General features: G+C 39.3%; 1 protein-coding gene across 8 annotated transcripts in view; it reads left to right on the plus strand.

Moving 5' to 3' along the window:
- The first annotated feature begins 7,729 nt into the window (after positions 1-7,729).
- Positions 7,730-14,339, plus strand: part of TBC1D5 (TBC1 domain family member 5) — a 318,415-nt gene continuing 311,805 nt past the window's right edge. For 6 of the 8 annotated variants that reach the window (XM_051808278.1, XM_051808281.1, XM_051808276.1 and 3 more), the window contains exon 1: positions 7,730-7,878. The gene's annotated coding sequence lies outside the window, so the exon portion shown is untranslated. Of the gene's footprint in view, positions 7,879-8,103; positions 8,178-14,339 lie in introns of those variants that run through there. The other 2 variants (XM_051808277.1, XM_051808282.1) reach the window with 2 other exon arrangements.

Here is a 14,339-nt window from a genome sequence, read left to right on the forward strand (position 1 = left end):
CCCAGTTCACTCAGAGGGAAAAGAAGAATTACAGAGAGAACAGAAATAAGATGATGTTCCCCTGGCAGTACTGCATAAAGTGTTCTAGAGGAAACAGTTGCTTCATCCCTTCCCAATCTCTCACCAGTTATTACACTGAAATGCACCCCAGACAATCACTATCATAATGAGGTTAACAGATATGATAAATTCAGCAGAAGTGTTCTTTGTTTTTGATTGACTTTGTGGCTGTGAACTTGTAAATTCATCCTTCCCACACTTTACTCTATGACTGACAAATATTTTAGGGCTAATCTGAATATTCATTGACATATTTAAAGCTTTTGTGAAATCCTTGAATGAAAATTGTGGCAATAAAAAGTAATATTATTTTGAAAACACCTTAGAGAGGGAGTTCCTTAATTTTCTAGGACACCCCTCTGGTGAAGAGGCATGCAGCTACATCAGATCACAAGAGAAGAGGAGAATGTGCTTGAGCACAGAGGATCCTGTGTACATTTTGCAGAGCCAGAGGGCAACTACTCTGCTGTTTTCTGGCCCACACAAACACCATAACAGAAAAAAGAAAAAAAAAAAAGAAAATTTACACCACATTTTTAATGCAGCAAGATGGAAAAAAGAGTGCCATAAACAATTGGTACTATTCAGTGTTACTCATTTCATATTGTCAGTGTCCTTTTTAACAGCCATAAAAATCTTAACAGTTGTGCTGCTGTAGGGCTTACACTTAATTGTTGCAAAAAACAAGTGGGAGTCAGTGTAATGAAAGAGGCGCTCTTGCCCTCAAACTCCTTTAGGCCCTAAATTAGAGTTCTCCAAAATAGGGCATGGATCAGAACTACCATGTTCTGCTTACTAGGGAAACAGTCATTTTCAGAATAAACAAAAGCCAACGAGTGTTTTCTCACCTGTCCATGGGGATATTCTTTTATTAAATAAATTCTGAAAATATAAAAATCGCAGTGAAAATGAACAGACTCTTTTGCTTTTTTTTTCCCGTAACCTCGCTCCTAACTTCCACCTATACTCTACCTGCACACAAGCAACAGTTTCACAGCCATTCTGATCAAGCTGAACAAATCTTCTGCATCAAGAACTGAAGAGCTGGGCACATTCTTAATTATGTTCTAGGCTAGTGAAAGGACAGTATAAAATAATTATTGGCACAGCACATAAGTGTTTAAGAACAACAGCTTTAAGGTTTAGGGTTATTTTCAGAAAAAAAAAATAGCATAAAGTTATATGTGGAAAGAGACTGAGGAAAAAAGCTAACTGCAGAGGAAGAAAAATTACTGAAGCACCTGGCCAGCAGACCAAAAAATAAAGGCATCTGAGGTAAAGTTACTCAACCTCTCAATTTGCTACTCTTCTGTTCTCAGTTTTGGAGATCACGTAAGTTCTCTATCCTGTCTCCCACCTATCCTGCCTTCAGTGCGGTTTCCTTCCTTCCCCACCTTCTTGCTTTGCTTCTTTCTTCGCTTTGCTAGGCTTAGCTCCTTCCCTTAATGGAGTGTCAGCAGCTGGAGAGGAGACCTATCACACTGCAGAGGAAGGCTGTGCTCAGAGAAGGCAGTGCTGCTCTGCAAGGAGTTGGGGCAGCAGAACCTGCACATCTTCCCTGTCACATTCAAACTACTTTGTAGTATTTTTAAACAAATAGGCAAGGGAGAGATTTCTTTAAAACTGCTCTTTCAGTGAGCATCTCTGGTTACCAAGCACTGAGCACATATTACCATAAGGGGTAAAGGTTCTTAGGGACTTTTTTATTTTATGGAAGTACAGCTGTGACAGCCTCATGTATGTATATCCAACCAGGGCTGGAAAGTAGTCAGGTTGCACTTTCAGCAGTGTACCTAAAGACACTATTAGCCTCATAACAAGTTTCAAATATCAAAATTGAATTGCACAAGTTAAATACAAAAAGACTAACCTTTTTCAACATTTTATTTTTATTTAAAGAATTGTCACTTTCAGCAGAGGAACAGATTTTGCTTAAATTAAAAAAAAAAAAAATCAAACAAAATTTCCCAAACTTATCATTTCTAAGTAAAGATAGGACCATCTGCCCACTTACACCAGCTGGGTGTCTGGCCATGAATGTTTGATATTTCATGCCAAAATCAGTAGTTATCAATGGTTTATTATTTATTTATTTATTTGCCTACTTACTAAAAAAAAAATCTAGTCACAGTCACTTAGTCTGCATAGATAGCAATTCCATGTTTTCCCCCTTATGTAATTTTTAATGCTCCTGAAGAGTAGGGTTGCTGTGCTGGTCCCCAGTTTGAAGTCTAATGAAATCCCACCACCACTTCCAGCAGAACTTTAAACAAATGCTACCCTGGGAATCAGACTGTAGTTTTCAAAAGAACACAAATGTTCACTTATCAAAATAATAATATCAACTGTTTGAGTGCTTTATTTATATATCATATTTAAGTGGCTAATCAGAAGTAATAGCTTATTATTAAATACAAATGGTTTCTTATTTACATAAATCAGGCTTGTCTTAGTTCTTTTGCCAGTTTTGGCTTCCTTGCTAGCCATCACAGACTGTATTGGCAACCACAGTACCTTCACTGGTCTTGCCAGCTTAAGTGGAAATAAATCTGATCTTTATTTTTAAATTGCAGTTTAATATTGCTTAAGCACACAAGACTGATTTGAAAATTTGGGGGTTTATTCCCATTTTTTCTCAGGCCAGCCTTTCCTACACACCTTGGAGTTTCACAGCTTAGTTCTATTGTCCTGTTCACTGATATTTGATCTCATTGCTGCTGTTCCTCGGCACATTGGTGGTACACAGTCACGGGAATTGTAAAAATTAAAGATTTCATCCCTTGCCAATGCAGAATTGTTATTTACTTAGTTTGGGGTATACTTTAATTTTGACTCATTTGGGGACTTTTTTCAATACACCAAGGGTTTGCTTAAACAGGGACACTCAGGAAAGTTAATCCAAAGTAATTAAAACAGTGAATTTAAAGTGGATTAGTTAAACCACATTAAACCCCAGTGTGGACTGGGGTTTAATGTGGTTTAACTAATCCACTTTAAATTCATACCTTTAGTTAATTTGGATTAATTTTCCTGAGTGTCTCTGTTTAGACAAGCCCTAAAGCCCCAATCCTGTAAACAATTTATGCACACAAGTATTTGTATGTGATGCACTTAATTAGCCTCAATTCAGGAAAGCACTTAAGCTCTGCTGAAATCAATGGAACTTAAGTGTCAATGGATGGTTTTGCCTGAATTGGGACCAAAGGCATCACATGCAAAAATGTTGCCCTGGACACTCATATTCACAGGAATCATGGTGTATTTTTGGATACTCTTAGAATGAACTTTTTCCGATATCCATCTTAATTTTTTATTGCCCTTCTGCACTAAATCTGTGTATAGTCTTGCTCTGCTCTAACCAGTTTCTCCATCTCTCTGTGCACTGGTCTAACAGCCATGCAGTACATCGGATTACGCTGATACGACTCTGCTGATGCGCTGTGTGTTTCAAGATCAGGAGGTTGGTTTCTTTACATCTTTCAGAGCAAGTCTCACAAGTGCCAAATTTTAGTTGAGCTGGTCTGGAGTACATGGTTCCTTTTATTCCTTCCAACAGTAGTTCATCAGTCTTTATTCTTCTGGCTCACTCCACTTCTCTTGATTCCTTTAAAATTTTTCAGAACACATTAAGTAGTGCCTTTTTGTCAAACTTACGTGATGAGTTTCCCTATGTTTAACATCACTGCCAGGATGTCAAGCTACGTATTTTACTAAGAAAGTATGAGATGCTTGGTCGTCCACTGGAAGAAGACACAGTATTTTGTGTTAGGTATTTGCGAAGTGTTCTATCACTTGACAGAGAGGTTCATGGTGAACTTACCTAAACTCCACTAAAACCAAGGATTTTAAAATTATTTAAGACTCAGTTAAGTTATGGTATAAGTGTCTGTGGCCAAATTGTATTATAATTCAGAAGCAAAGTGGGGGTTTTTTTAACTTCTTTTGCACAGGAAGGCTTAGGTGGAGAATGAAAATGACAGAACAAAACTTGTAATTATTTTTTTTCCTTATGATTGGTAAATATTTTTAAATAATGTACAAACACAGAACTTGAGAGTAATTAAGTGATTATAATGGTGTCAAGTAGACCCTACTAGAAGAAAATTCCTCAAGTTTAAAATCAATATAACTTTGTTCTTAATGGGTGTATATAGAATACATCTCATTATAGGGTCTAGAAATGACAGAAGTACTCCACAAGTACTTCTCAGTTTCTCTATGGGAATTCAGCTGATAGAGAAATGTAGCTTCATTTAACTTATGGGAGAAGCTGTAGTCATAAAAACTTTCCTGAGATTTTTTTAAGATTCCTAATATTCCAAAATTTCCCGGATAACAGATCACATATGAAATCCAAACAAGATACTATCACAACCTGAAATACAACTAAGGTGTGTACATGTATTTCTATAAATATATTTGTATATGCACACAATCATGCAAACATATGCACTCAATAAAATGCTTTATATATAATTCACTTTAATATATATTAAAAATCTGTGGGAGTTTTTATATTCTGTTTGTATGCATGAGTGAACTGAGCCAAAAAGTCAAGATTTTTTGCTTTACATTTTATTCAATATATGAAATCCTGATAATTAGTTCATATGCATGTAATATGCTTTACTCCACAGCTGATAACCAAACTGGATATCCCCCTCCCCTCCCAAGGACTGGAAACTAGAATGCTAGCAAGCAACATATGCATTTTTTGCTATGGATACCACCTACATATGTGAGATGTTAAGAACTTTTATAAAACTTAGCTACATTACAGACTAGACCATTTAAATGAACAATGCTACTAATAATGTAACTAAATATAAGCCAAGATTTTTCACAATTGCAATGCCCAACTAACTAAAATTTTAAAAATATTTCTAGCCCTAAGAATATTTCAGTCAACATCTAACACAAGAAACATTGTTTTCTTTATCTATACAAAGCTTACACACCTTTACTTGTGACTCTACAGTAGAATATATTGTGAACATAAACTGAGACGGTCTAAGCAGTTTGATATTAACCCCCCATAATCTTGCAAACACAGAAACTAATAATACTTGGAATTTATTTTTCTCTTTATTGGTGCATAAGTAAAAGGGATTAATCTCCTTACAATGTTTTAATTTTGGGGTGGAACCTCCATTCATGCTTAAATTGGCATCTAAGTGTTATGATGAGCCTAACAATTGATTGCCAATGAAACAAGAATAAACTACTTTTGGCAGATTCTGCCGTTGTTTTTCCTGCTGGCTTTTGTTCCAGCTTTTATTTTCCATGGGAAAATTTTCATATTGAGAATACTGAGAGGGCCAAATCTTTTAAGACGTCCCCTAAGTGCACACACAATTAGATATCCTATGCTCACATAATTACTCCAGTAGTTATTTAGACAACTCGCAATTGCCTGAGTTGCGTACACAGTGGGAGTATCTGCCAAAGGCAGGTGCATACTTCTTTTTTTTTAAACAGTAGCACAAATCTACAGGCTTATAAAGAAAAGGTTTTGATACCTTCAATGCAATTTTTACTTAGTGAGTCCCACCTATACACACACATCTTCAACATATAATGTGCTGTAATTCTTCACATTGCCATTTCATCTCCCAAGTACACGCTTCTTTTGCATATCTTCTTATCTAAAATGCACTCTATTCCAAAAGCAGAAAATAGGCATTTCCATGTCTTTACAGTGGACGGGTCACTGTGATATACACAGACTGACTGTAGATGGCTGTATTATTTCTAATTCAAATGCTGTGTCCTCTATCAAACAAAATCATAATTTCATCACTGAGCTGTTCAAAGTATTCAAAACACGATATTAGTAGACAAGAAATGTATGCTTGACTGCTTGGCTTTTTTTAACATCAAGATCTGCTCTAACACAATAAATGTAAGGAGAGACAAACGGAAAACCATTATTGCAAACAGAAAATGAAACTATGTGTTTGAAAATAATGGATATATGGTCATGAAAGGAGTCTTCATTTGTTTTCTGTACTGAGTATTTTAATTTTAAATCTAGCAACAATTTAACTTTAAATGGCTCTTTCTACTTTAAACAATCTGATGTAGTGAGAAATGTAAATGCATTGCTGTAAAACACTATCATCAGCAGGCCGGAACCTACTTTGGTCTCTCTTTTCTAATCAAACATCTGGGAATCAAAAACATCTGTAGACTGACATGGAGTTAAGACTTCCTCTCTAAGTATCTTTGGGAAAACCACATAGATAGGCTGATTATCTTGCCCTGAAATTGCCCAAAAAGCAAAAATTTCCTTTCTGGGAATCAGGGGAATTATAAGAAATGTCTTCAGAGACTACATACCATTCATTCATCATGTAATTATTACTACACTTACAAAGTTTTACTTTCGTTTCACATTTCTAAGAATATCTCACATTGATCATCTTTTCTCCTATGTTGCCCTGAAGCATAATCTAATAGCCAAACGAACCAGTTTTAGGGTCATTTTTCCAAGACTCAGGTTCAAATAGTTATTCTGCTTCAGCTAACATGGATGATGGAGTATGTCTAGTCTTGTACCAGAGCCCCAAAAGGTTGGATACCTAGTGCACCATCACACATAATTAGAAACCGTACAACGGTCACAAAGAGCAACCTAGTATACAAGGCACTTCACAGCACCCTCGGACTGTGGCATAAATATAATCCCCTGCAGGTTTTTTTGCAAGTAAAATGAACTCTTCAATACTAGGTGGTCCTCTGTTCACCTTCCTTCAGGATTTTTAACACAGTAAGGGGCAAAGCCAAGCAAATGGCAGGTTTACTGGATTTCCCAAAACTTAAAGAAGTGATCTTTTGATTAAACTGATCTCAATCGCCTACCAGCGATCCAAGCCTGCCTTGGGAACTAAGTGTTTGTCCCAGTGAGCTGCTACCGGGCTGTACAAGTGTGCTCAGGGGGTTTAATGACCCCAGTGCTGAGGCACACGAGTGACCCCGGGCGCGCAGCACCACCTCGGGCTGCCAAGGCCTCCAGCCGGGCACTTCACTCCTTCCACGAGGACGTGTCCCAAGCGGTCTGAACACAGCCAGCCGAATCCGATGTTACGGATTCACTTTAAATCACCTCCATTTTAAGCCTCTTCCCCCCCCTCACCCCGCATTGCGTGACTGGCAACTACACTCTGCGCACGCTTTATGTAAAAATAAGCGCTTCGGGCTTCCTCAAGAGGCCGAAAGGTCCCGAAAAGACGCAGACCCTCCCGATCTCAAAAAAACACCCGGCGCCCTTCTGCTGCTGCCCGCCGGGGGTGGCGGGAAGCGGCCGCCGGCCGAGCCGCGCCACCTCCCGCTACCAGGGGAGCCCCATCCTCGCCCTTCCCCTTCCACCGGCACCCCGGGCGCCCCGCAGTCCGGCGGTCGCAGGGAGCGGGGACAAGGAGCCGGGAGCGGGCACAGGGCGCACGGAGTGGGCACAGGGAGCCGGGAGCGCGGAGCGAACACAGGGAGCCGGCAAAAGGAGCCGGGAGCGGACACATGGAACCGGAATCAGGCAGCAGGAGCACAGAGCAGGCGCCGGGCCCGAGCGCCTGCGCGGCGGGAGCGGGGCGGCGCCACGGCGCGTCCCCGCGGGCGGGCAGGGAGCCCTTCCCCTTCCCTTCCCTGCCCCGGGCCTCCCCCACCGCCTCCCCCTGCCCCGCGTCCCTCGCAGGGCGCCGGGCCGGCGCGGGGGTCTGTGCGCCGCGGCGCAGGGAGGGAGGGAAGGAAGGAGGGAGGCGGGGAGGGAGAGAGAAAGGCTGAGCCAGATCTTCATGCCACTGCAGGCAGCAGCAGCAGCAGGTAAAACCAGCCCCAGAGCATCTGCTCCCCTTCACCCGCTTGCCCCCTTCCCGCCGGCCGCCCCGCAGCCACAGTGCGCCACCCCTCGCCCCGGGCCCCGCCGGGCCCTGTCCTCGGCCGTGCGTGGCGGCGGCGGGGCCGGGGGGGCGCCGAGGCCTGCGCGCCCCGCGCTCCGCCGCTCCCCGGCCTGTCCCGCCCGCCCCCCGCGGGGCTCCCGCCGCGGCGGCGGCGGCCCGGGGCGTGCCCAGGGCAGGTGCTCCCGGCGGGGAGCTGTGGAGCCAGAGCCTCGCTGCTGGGAGGTGAGAGCAGGGAGGGAGGAGGAAGCAGATTTGTCACAAGGTTTTCCCCTCTGGGTTGTTTTTTTTTTTTTTTCTTTTTTTTTTTTTTATTGTTGTTGGTGATTCCGGCGGCAGGAGACGGAAGTTGAAGCTGTTCATGTTGTCTTTTTTTTTTTCCTCCAGGCCTTGAAAAGAGTTTTTAGGAGCAGCTTGGTTTCACTCCAATGTTCTTGCCCCAGAGCCTCTCTTCCTCCCTGTTCTCACCTGCCTGACTCAGTTTGTGCTAGCTGTCCAGTTCATTGCCATCAGTGGTAGATGTTTAACCATCACACATGTTTTTCTTTAGGATACAGGAGTTCAAGTGGTGTACAAGTTTGCATTTCAGTGCAAGGGTTGCAATTAGCATATTTTAGCTGTTTGAAAATTTTATATGCTATACCATACTCATCAGTAGTTTAGTTTAGCTACACGTCCTATGATATTACACATCCTGGAAGCTTTATGGTCTGCTTTTAAGAGACAGTCCCATCCTATTGGCATAGCATTACTTTGGTGGTATATACATGTGGAAGAGGTATACATGTGAAAGAATTGTGTTCCAAAATGTAATGGGAGACAAAGATACATTTGTAGTTATGCCATTCAGCTCCACAGCATCCATTCTCCACTTTACTCTCAGTAATCTTGCTTACCTTCCCTTACAAAGCACTCTGATACTTGTTTAAAAAGCACCACGTAAGATAAGTCTCTTGTCAGACCAATGAAACTTCATTAAAGTTCTTGTTTGTCAGTTCTATTACTTGTCACGCATTAATTCAGCTATTTACTGATAATACTTCCTCTGTGAAAACTGAAGATTTCAAAATATATTCCAATTATGTGGGTCGATTGTTGTTATTGAAAAGATTTTTAAGAATTTGAGGTTCATGCAACATTCCAATAAATTAGTTCTAGATCCCACCTCTCTCTAAATCATCATCCACTGTTATATTTGCAACTCAGAGGTTGAAATAGTACACTCTAATATTTAAAACGGTGCAATAAGAAAATTACATTAGTTGCGGGGGATAATGATTTCTATTTTTGAAACCAGGATATTTTTTTAAGTTTTTGTTAATGTAATAACTGAGTTAACCCAGTTGTGATTACCAGTTGTCAGGCTTTTATTTTTTTCACTGACACATGGCCCATGTTTGGCCTAAATGCTGTAACTCTTAAGAGTCATATGTATGTATATAAATAGTAGCGATTGCTAAAGTTATTACAATTAATGTTGTGTTGTAATAGCTTCAGACTGGCAGGTAAACATGTACACAGCCTACTCTAAATAAGCTGGTGAATTTCTAAACGTTTTTGTGTATTTTCTGACTTGGAATTGGTAACTCTGCTATTGAGCCAACAACAGGAGCTTACTCTTGTATGTGCTGTGAAGCTATATAGTGAATTTCAATGCATAGCAAAATATGAGACCACAAGGAATTGCTACGTTTATATGTAACTGCCTACTGGGAAGATGGTGCATTTTTTTTCCCCTCTAGATTTTATAATGGTTTTATATTTAGGTACTACAGATATGGTAAACTCCTGTGAAAACCAAACATTTCAAAAGATATTGATGGCATCCTTTTATTAATGAGATGAAAGCAAGAGTCTGTTCTCTAGCTTTGTGGATGGGAAGGCAACTAAACCAGGCTTGTACTGGTAGCTTTGTTCAACAGTTAATTAAAATTTTGAGATTCTTGTATGTTTTGCTTCGTTTCACCTTCTCATAAATCCAAGGAAACCCACAAACTTGATTTTTTACGAACAATTTCTGTGTTTTAGCTGCAGTATTAGCAAAGCTCACTTGTCACGCAGAAATGGTTTAGAGGTTTTCTGAAAGTACTGTGCCACCTGCGAGAAGGGTACTTACCTTTGAGAAATGTGAGAACATTCCTCTCACATTTTTCCTTCTTTGCATAACCGCGTTGGCTTTACTTGAATGTTCTTTTCTCTTTCGTTTGCACTTGCATCTTTTAGACTCTGGTACCTCATATGTACCTTGATGCTCAAGAGAAATGTGATGTGGTGGAAATGTGTTACACATTCTCTGCCTGCCTATGATTTACGCTAATGTGGAGATCATCTTTGCTGTCTCTGGGTTGTTGTTGCTATTACAACTTCATTTTTCACTGGGGAAGGGCTGTGCGAAGAACCAGTTTACACTTGGCCTTGAAAGGAATTCTGTTGACGAAGCCTTAGAAAGTTTACTTTGCGCTCCATCCTGAGGAGTTTTATCTTAAACTGTTAGGTATGCTGCTGTAATTGACAACAGCTGTTGCTGAGAATTGTGGAGGATAGACAGTTTCTAAGATAATCAGTTGCTAGTCCATTTGAGGCTTTGTTGATTAGCGTGTGTAAGAGCATTTTAGATCAGGAGCCAGTGATGTCTGCTGAGTGCAAATGTGGTATGTTATCTAAACTGTTTGACTTAGACTCTGCAGTGCTCTGTAGTAAATAAGCTATAGGTTTTGGGTGCTTTTTCTTTCAGGCCGGAAAAGCCCAAAACAGTTCAGTCTGTAGTCTGTAAACATACAGCTCTTTGGCTGAGTTATGCTTTCAGAGGAGGAGGGTAAATGTGATCGAAGGAATTGCTTGCCTGTGTTTGGTTATTAGGTTAGTGAGGCTTGAACTGTGGTTTTGACCTCCAAAAGAAGGGGCATAGCTGCTACCATTTCCAGTTTTAGGAAGGTTGTTATAGTGGTCTGTGTTTTACTTTAAGAATGTTTTTGTTGCTTACCTGAATGGCTTTATTTTTCTGATGTTGCAACTTCTGTGATTAGCTACTTTTACAAAAAGAACTTGAAAATGATGCAGTTTGATGTCCGCCCATTATAATCTGATAATTTCTACTCTTTTTAATGATGTTGAATAGAAAGAAGCATGGTTTCTCTAAATCTTATGGGAATCCATGTGTGACAGTCTTTGAGGAGAAATGGTTGACTGTTTGTACTCTGACAGTTGAAACAAGCAAGAGGCAAGCTGGAGCAGTTAGTCAAACTACATCCAGACCTTGGACATGAACATTCAACATTTAGCATTTATTTTGGATAAAGGTTGATGAATTACCAAACAGAATACAAATGGGTATTTTACCTCTGTTAATGGTTAGATGTAGATTTTCCAAAAACACTGAGTCATAACATGACCTGAAGTCTGTTTGAAAATCGTTTGAAAATACTAGGAGGATTCACATGTCACTGATACTGAACCAAATGTAGCAGAAATAAGACAGTATCATGGTGTTCTGTTTAAAAAATGCCAACATTTTTTTTCTGTGCTATTTAGTTTGAGAGGCTTTTTGTTGTGTTAATGGGCTGGCAAATCATTATTTTAGGTTTATTAAAGACCATTACTACTGCACTACTAATTAATCTAGTTGTGCATGTGAAAAGTTCATGTGCTTGCTTTAAGTGACTTGCATTTAGTACTGCATCTATCTTAATACATGAGCGTTTCACCTTAAATGTACTACAGTGTCAGTTTTTGTCTCAGTGGGTTTGATTTCTGAACTTCTAGTTGGCTAAGCTGTTTTTTTTTTTTTAAAGTGTATCAAGATAGGGAGAATCTACCATTTACTTTTCTGGATGACTTGTTTCAGTGATTCATCTTTGCCACTATTTAAAAATAAGGCATGCAATTACTGTTTGAATACATTTGAATGCATCTGTCTTTCGCTGGTTCTTGTTATCTCATCTGAATTCTCTATCATATCAGACTGCCTTAAAACTTAATTTGTCCCTTTGACACTGTGTTTTCACTCTTCTGCATGGTGGCAGTCCCTAGCATTTAAAGACAGATACAGATTTTTAAAATACGTAGTTTTAAAAGAACATCAACAGATCATAGATTTGCTGGGCTGACTACTCTAGGACTCTGGGATAAGTTTAACTAGTATGATGATTTGAAATGTCTGTCTCACAATGTTTTTTAACATCTGATCTGGAACATCTGCTTAACAAATGAGTTGGAAAGAAAATCAATATAATGTGATACGATTATACCATTTTGAATCTTTCCAACTATAGAATGAAAGTATTTATTGCCTATTTTTGATCTTTTCGTACGATTTTTAACACTTGTGCCACCTCTTGTCAAGTCATGAGCCTCTGCTGTTGTTGAGTGGTTGATACCACTCTTGGTGGTGTCATAGGTGGATGTTTTATGTCTCTCAGATTCTACACTCCGTAACTGTAATTTATGTTGATGCTGATCCAGCCTTCCCTGTTCTACCTTGTTGATCCCACCTTTATTTTTTTTAACTTACACTTTTTTTTAAAAAACATCAGATTTTAAGCAACTAGGATGAGCTGTAGTCAAAATTGTCCCTTTTGTTAGCTGTAGAATTGCCTGACCAAAGATAAAAGCACTCTTAAGGAAGTTTCCATTTTCATGTTTTTCTATCTAAGATTTTTCTTCCTGATTCATTTTGTCCATAACAATTTTTAGCTTCTGAAATTTTGAAAACTCAGGAATATGAGCATCTATGTGCCTTGGATATTTACATAAATGTCAGTAATCGCTATCTGGCTATGTAATCTGATCATGATCAGTAATCATGATCATGATTCTACCAGTGCCCAATTTCTACCCCAGTGGTTTACTCATTTTAGCTGTTATAATGGAATATATTATAATTTCTTTCTATTGGTTATGGTGAACGCTGTTAGAAAACTGTTGCTAATAATTTTTTTAAATGGATGTTTTTATTGTTGGCAGCTTAAGATCCTGAGATATTAGGTTTCAGTATTAAAGACTTCGGTTTGACATTTTTCTTTCAGCAGATTAAAAATATGGGCTTACAAAAAAATCCTGCTGTTCTCTAGTTTGAGCTGCTGGTCTGTAACAGATCTCTATTGTCACCACCTTCTGAGTGAGCTGTTGTATTTAACCCATAGACCCACGTACAGTCAAGATGATTTGGTTATGAATTATCAGGTAATGAATGTCTGAATGATGTTTCTTGAAACCTGGATTGTGCCTACTTGATAATAAATGTTATTTTTATTTAGCCTCTGGCTTTACACAAATGGGCTTTTGGGTTTTTCTTTTTCCTGTTGGCAAGAAGTATTAGTTGTGTGATGTGCTTGGAGAGTAGACTTGAATTTCAGGAAAGTATGGAATTTGTTGAAAGTTTTAAAGAATATTTCTAGAACTGTAGACGTGAATTTTTGGCATTTAGACTTCACTCTGATGTTAGTGTAAGAATTGTACCTGGCATCAGATGAATTGTCATCCAGGCCATTGTTTTGTCACTTAGCAGCCAACAGCAGATGTTTTAAAGGAACTTACAAAAAACTTCCCAGTTGTGGATTAACTGCCATACCATGGAGCTCCTCAAATTCTAGTCAATTTATAAGGGTTTATGATGCTGATCCTGGGTTTTGTTCTCCATAATAATTTTCTTGTTGATATGTAATTTTATATAGGTGGGTGTTTTAATTATCCATGGTAATATGTAATTATTTTACAAATTTTACAGTGCTTTGTTAATAATCTGCCTTCCCACTGTAACGCTCAGCACCTTTTTCTTAATTGTTAAGAGTAGCTTAAAGCTCAGTAGTTACTTGAGCAACACTGATGATTATTTCTTATCCACTATGCTTTAGCTGTGTCAACAACAAGTTTGATTTGCCAGCATGCTGGCCATTTACTTTAACTTCATTAATTTCACATGGTGTTTATGAAGATGGTTGTATTCTGGGTTCTGAGATTTTCTGTTAGCACTGGTGGATGTGACCAGTGGCTACTGCATCTGGTATGGTGTGGATATGCACACTCTATCCTCAGACCTTTTTTTTTTCCACTTGTCGTTGTTCACAGTAAGGCAGCATTTATATCTGGCTGAAGATCCACCTGTGTTTTACTATTGAAGCCTGACAAGTTGCAGAGTTGAAAACTGTTGTTGTATTTTCTGATCATCCCCAACAGATTCTCTTTCAAAATGAATATTATTCTCTTATACAGTTACTAGGTTTTTTATCATCTCTGCTTTAAAAGTTTTCGTGGGTGTTCCCACTGACCTTTCAGGTGTAAATTGGGCCTCTTTTAAAAACAGAGACTTTTAAGCCTGGAGTAGTATGTTTCGTTATTATTTTGTAATTGTGCTTGTATCAGCATGCCTGCTTGCAATATAAAGCTGAT

Source organism: Manacus candei, unplaced genomic scaffold (assembly GCF_025592945.1).
Source record: "Manacus candei isolate 608988 ecotype Guabito, Panama unplaced genomic scaffold, ASM2559294v1 h1tg000072l, whole genome shotgun sequence".
In the NCBI taxonomy this organism is placed as follows: domain Eukaryota; kingdom Metazoa; phylum Chordata; class Aves; order Passeriformes; family Pipridae; genus Manacus; species Manacus candei.